The sequence below is a fragment of the Neomonachus schauinslandi genome, chromosome 6 (genome assembly GCF_002201575.2).
Source record: "Neomonachus schauinslandi chromosome 6, ASM220157v2, whole genome shotgun sequence".
Classification (NCBI taxonomy): domain Eukaryota; kingdom Metazoa; phylum Chordata; class Mammalia; order Carnivora; family Phocidae; genus Neomonachus; species Neomonachus schauinslandi.
Genome location: NC_058408.1, coordinates 93,924,203 through 93,930,457, shown reverse-complemented (window position 1 = coordinate 93,930,457; position 6,255 = coordinate 93,924,203). Strand labels below are relative to the sequence as shown.

The window sequence follows — 6,255 nt, the reverse complement described above, 5'->3', positions numbered from 1 at the left end:
TTAATTTTTCTTGGCCAATGTTTTGGCATGATGAGTTTAGCACTTTGTTAATTTTATTATTACTTGTTCTTTGGGTTTTGATATTTTCATAAAGACATTGTTATGTTTTTATTTGCTAGTATATAAAACATTTTTATGTATCTGGTATTCTGTGCTCTTGCTAATTTCCCTTATTCATATTAGAATCTTTTATAGATTCCTAAGGACTTTTTACATATATAACCATAGCAATGACATTTTAAATCTTTATTCCATTCCTTTTTCTTTTTCTTGTCTTATTATCTGACTTAATACCAGGAACTCCAGAACAATATTGAATGAAGTGATAAGAACAGACATTTTTTTGTCTTATTCCTGATATGGTGGAAAAGTATTTAATCTCTCACTATTCAATATGATGTGATTTTTGCATATGTCCTTTGTCAGGTTAAAGAAGTTTTCTATTCCTATGTTGCTGAAATGTATATCATGAATTGATGTTGGTATTATTTTTTCTGCCTCTTGAGATGTGCAAAATTCTTTTCCCTTTATTCTCTAAATGTGTTCAATTGCACTGAATATATTCTAGTGATTGACTAACTTGGATTTTTGAGACAGATTCCACTTGAGCATGATATATCATCCTTTCTATGTGTTGCTGGAATCAATTTGCTTATCTTCTTGTTGAGGATTTTTGCCCCATGTGACTGTATTTTTTCTTTTCTAATCAAGTTTTGGCATTTAGGTTTTGATATTAGGCTTATGGTAGCCTAATAAAATGTGTTGAGAAATATTCCCTCTTTTGTTTTCTGAAACAGTTGAGCAATTTTGATATCAATATCATCAATAAATGTTTAGTAGAATTTATGAGTAAACCATCCAGGGAAAATTTTTTATTATTAACTCAATATCAGAATATTCACATTTTCTGTTTCTTCTTTTTACACTTCTAGTGTTTTTTAAAGTATTTTTCCAATTTCACATAAAAAAATATTGGCATAACTTTCTCATAACCTAATACTTAGTGTCCATTAAATCTGTTCACATATTACAGTTTAATGTCTACAACACTGTCCAAAATAACTTATCATGGTCTACTTAATCAATATTTTACTACTTTATATAAAATTAAGGAATTTACAACAGTAAAATTCCATTTCCTTACTCTTCTTTTCATGTGCTTTTGCTTTAAAATATTTTATTTTAACATATGTAATCAATTCAACAATACAATGCCATTATTTTTAATTTAAATATTTGCCTTTTAAATAAGTTAGGAGAAGAAACAATAGTTTTAAATATTTACCCATATAACCATCACTTTTCCACTTCTCATGCTCTTCATTTCTTCCTATAGACCTGGTAGCATTTTCTCTTAGCCCTAAATCTTCCCATTAGTACTTTTTTTGGTGAAGTAGTCCTGAAAACAAATTTTCTCGACAAAATTTATCTTTTGTTTATCTATAAATATAAATGCTTTGCCTTTACTTTTGGAGTATATTTTTACTGGGTATACAAACCTGAATTATAGTGTGTTTTTTTCTTTATGTCAGAGATGTCTTATTATTGTTTCCTGGCCTCCATTGTTCTTGATGTTCATTCATTTTGATAGTATGCTTGATTATTTTTGAAATGTATTTTTACTGTGGGGCACTTTTGTGCCATAGTCAGTTAAACGTCCAACTCTTGGATTCGGCTCAGGTCATGATCTCTGAATCCTGAGCTGGAGCCCTGGGTGGGCTCCAGGCTCAGCACAGAGTCTGCTTAAGACTCTCTCCATCTCCCCCTGCCCTTCCCCACTGTGCTCTCTCTTTCTCTCTAAAGTAAATAAATAAATTTTTTAAAAATGTATGTTTACTGTATAACAGAAATCTAGATTCACAGGTGCATTAGTCTTCTATCAATGTAGTAACAAACTACCAAAAATGTAGTGACTTAAAACACCACAAATTTATTATCTTCTAGTTTTCTAAGTCAGAAGTGTGAAATGGGTCATACAGGGCTAAATTAAGGGTTTGGAAAAACTGTGCTCTCTTCGGCAGCCACTAAAGAATAGGCTTCCTTGCATTTTCCAGTCTCTAAAGCCCACCTGCATTATTTGATTCTAAAGCCAACCTGCATTCCTCCATGTTCAAAGCCAGCAACAGCAAGTGGATTTCTTCTCATAGCTCATCAATCTGACCTTCCTTTCTGTCTCCTTTTCCCCCCTCTAAAGACCCTTATGATTACATAAGACCACCTGAATAATCCAAGATAATCTCCTTACTTTAAGGTGAGTTAATTATCAGTCTTAATTCCAACTGCTACTTCTATTCCTTTGCCGTATAACCTAACATACGGGTTACGGAGATTAAGGCATAGACATCATTGGAGGTCATTATTTTACCTACCACAATATATAATGTATCTGCGGTCTGCTGTTGTTCAATTTCACCAGTTTGGGTAAAGCATAGAAAACCTTACTCCCATACATATCACTGTACATTCTCCCCTTTATAGTAAAAGTATGCTAAACACTCCTTCTGCATACATTAAAATCACATGAGATAGTGTTATAATTTTGCTTAAACCATCAAACATAATTTAGAAAACTTCCAAGGAAAAGAAAATTTACAGTATTAACCGTATTTGGCTCCTTGCATGTTCTTTCTTCTTTTCTGATATCCCATGATTCCTTCTACTGCCATGTCCTTTCTGTTTAGAGGACTTATTTTAGGATTGAGGATAAATCTATTGGTAACAATCCTCTTAGTTTTCCTTCATCTTAGAATGTCTTTATTTCCCCTTCCTAAAAGACACTTTCACTGGATGCAGAATTTTGGGTTGACAGTTCTTTTTTTTTTAATTTTTTTCTTTCTAGCACTTGAAAAATATTGCACTTTCTGACCATAAGTGACCTGAGGTGATCCTGAAAATGGTTAGCTACTCACTTGAACTACAAAATTCTATAAAACCATGCAAATCAAGAAATTCAAATCTTCGTGTTCACTTTCAGAACATCTGTGAAAATGCCCAGGCCACCAAGGGTATGCATAGATGAAAAACCATCAGGTATGTGAAAGATGTCTCCTGCTAGAATCAACATGTGCCATTTGTCATTACAATGATGGAGTTGGCAGGCATGCCCAGGCCAAAAAGTAGGACTGGACATAGGGTGAGTGGGTCAAATAGATTGCTGAATTTTTGTTACACATGCTTAAAAATGCAGAGTAATGATGAACTTAAAAGAGTTTAGGTGTAGAATCTCTGGTCATTGAGCACATCCAGATGAACAAAGCCTATATGATGTGCCTCCATACTTATAAAACTCATGGTAGGATTAGCCCATACATGAGCTCTCCCTTTCAAATTGAGATGATCCTTATTGAAGAACATTGTTCTTAAACCAGAAGAGAGATTGTGCAGAAGAAAAAGATACCCAGAAGAAACTGAAGAAATAAAAACTTATGGCTAAGAATAAAGGCAGCACAAAATAAATGCAAATAAAAGTAAAATCAAAAATAAATTTAAAAAGAAGAAAAAACATTGTGCTGCTTCCTTCTGGCCTTCATATTTTCTTATGAAGCAATTCTTATTTCTCTGAGCTGTTATACAACAACTCCAAGAGATATCAACATCTTAACCCTGAGACCTATAAATATTACCATAAGTGACAAAGTCTTTGCAGATGTGATAATGTAAGGATCTTGAAAAAGAAAGATTACCGTATATTGTTTGGGTAAGCCATAAATGTAATCATATGTATCCTTACAAGAGGAAGCAGAGGGACATTTGACCATGGAAGAGGAAAAAGCATTGTGACCACACAAGCAGAGATCCACATCATTACTGCCAAGTAAGGATGGAAGTCCAGGTTCACCAGGTGGCTTCCACTGATAATTGGGTAGGAAGAGGATTCTAGTGGTGGGCAGTAATGAGAGTTCAGGCTATCTACTAGGCCTCTATTCATACCACCTGGAGGAAGAGGGTTTACTCATCATTGCTGTGTTAGTGGAGGCCTCATGGAGGGAGAGGTGGCATTATCACCACTGAATGGTGGGGCAAGTCCTGACTCTCTATTGGGCCTACCCCTCTGATACCACCATACCCCTGGAGAAGGAGAGGGAAACTTCATTACTTTAGGGTGGACATGGAATTCCACTCATCTTACATGGTATCTACAGAAACCACAGTGTGGATAGCTGGGGGGAAGCTCCTTACTATCTGATGGGGATATATGTCCCAGGTTCCTTCTTGGACTTTTTGACACCATCCTGGCAGAGTGATTTGGCTGTCTTGTGAAGTCTAGCAAGGGTGGATGTCTAGACTTCCAATTTGTCCTTTGCTGTTGGAAATGGGGTGTTACAGCAGTGTTTTCTGTGGTGTGTCATTGGAGTAGAGTGATTATTGACTAAATGTTTTCTGTCTTGTTAGCCTGTTCATTATGGTCTTTTGGCTAGAATAAGCAGTTTTTGTTGTTTTTTAATTTTCTTGCCTGCATCTGTTGACATTCTCAGGTTGTCTTTTCCAGCATCCAGTCTGGTATACATAAAAGAAGCAAAAAATAAAACCCATCATCACCATGTCATTCCTTGGGTTCTGAGTTCCCTAGCTGCTAGTCTACATTTTCTCTCCACCTTCAGTCTTCTTATATTTGCTTTATGCATAATGTCTAGGGTTTAATTGTACTCTGTGAGAGGAATAGATAAAGTATATCTACTCCATCTTCCCAGAAACAGAAGTGCCCCTATTTTTATATAAGCTGTACAACTCTTATAAATGAAAGGTATACATTCCACTAATGTACATCCTCTATAAACACTACCAAATTTGTCTCCTTTACCTTACTTCATACTGAAACTGCCCATACACATAACCTACAATCTAGGTGACTGTGCTTGGTACTATATGACTCATGTCATCTCTTTTATTTCATCTTCACCTTACTGGTGACTAGTACAAGTGATGGTCAATGATCTAAGGTCAGCAAGTCAATAGGCCTTCAACAAACCTATGTAAAGCTGGAAATGGAAAAGTAAGGAGAAAGTAAAGAAAATGGAGAGGGTGGAGAGAGTCCAGTAGCAGTAAACATGAGAATGAATACCATAAAATAGAGTCAAAGTCTTGACCAATCAAAATTCATGTGTACGCTGAACCATGAGCCCTAGAGAGAAATATAGCAATATATATATTGAAAGCCAACATTGTCTATGGCCATACCACCCTGAACGTGCCCGATCCCGTCTGATTTCGAAAACCAACATTGTATAGTGCCTAAATGTTTCAGAAACTGTTATAGCTACTTTAAATATATTACTTCAAGTGATCTACAAAGCAACCAAATTACTTATATTCTATTATTAGGCACATTTACAGCTGGGGAAACCAAGACACTGGTTGCTCAAGATCACATAGGCAGAGATTTTGCTCTTAGGCATTATATTTGGTTGAACTCTATGGTATTGCCAATTCTTCATTTTTTTTAACATTAAAAATGGTGTTTTCATATGATTTCATATAATAGCCTCAGAGCCTGTGCTATCTCCTAAAAGCAGAGAAAGGAAACCAGTCACTAGAGAGTGGAAATTAGAGAAAGAAAGGAAACATGAGGGAGAGACCCTCCAGCCATCTAAGCTCCATTTCTGGTCAGTCCTGTCACACTGAAGTTCCCATCTGAGCGTTCTTGTGAATTCCTCTTATATTCTTATGACAAACCCCACTTTACTAGCTGGTTTGGATTGTCTCTTTTTCTTGCCCCAAATAAAATCCTAACTAAAAATACATGCATACATACATGCATGCATGCATACATACATACATTAAAAATCTCATAAGCAGTGGTGAAACGGATATCAATCAGGGTTGTTTTCCAGAATACCTACCCACTGAGGCCAGGATATATTACGTGACGAAGAGGAATGAGAAAAAAAAAAGGAGAGTGACCAAATTATGATTAAAGGATACAAAGCAATTGAAACTCTAGACAAAGGAAGCCTAGCAATTGAAAACACTCCCTGAGTGGGGCAGACTCTATTTAGATCCTAAAATTTGGTAAGCCTAAAGGAAGTCCTCAGCATTCGTATTTGTAAGTAATCAAAGACATGAAAAGATTTTATTTGTCTTTACACCCATATTCCCTTCATTTTTGGAACCAGAGGCTAGTATAGTGCTTGGCTCACAAGACTTTGCTAAATTTGCTAAATAAATCAGATGTGGCCTTTCATTAAAAAGAATCTAAAATAATGAGTGAATTTAATCAAGTACTGTTTTGTTTTCTTTCCTTTCTTCTTTCTTCAA

The 6,255-nt window shown here is 35.4% G+C and overlaps 1 pseudogene; it reads left to right on the top strand.

Annotated features, from left to right (window-relative positions):
• Positions 1-2,893: 2,893 nt before the first annotated feature.
• On the top strand, positions 2,894-3,433 carry LOC123325100 (annotated as a pseudogene).
• The last annotated feature ends 2,822 nt before the right edge of the window (positions 3,434-6,255 follow it).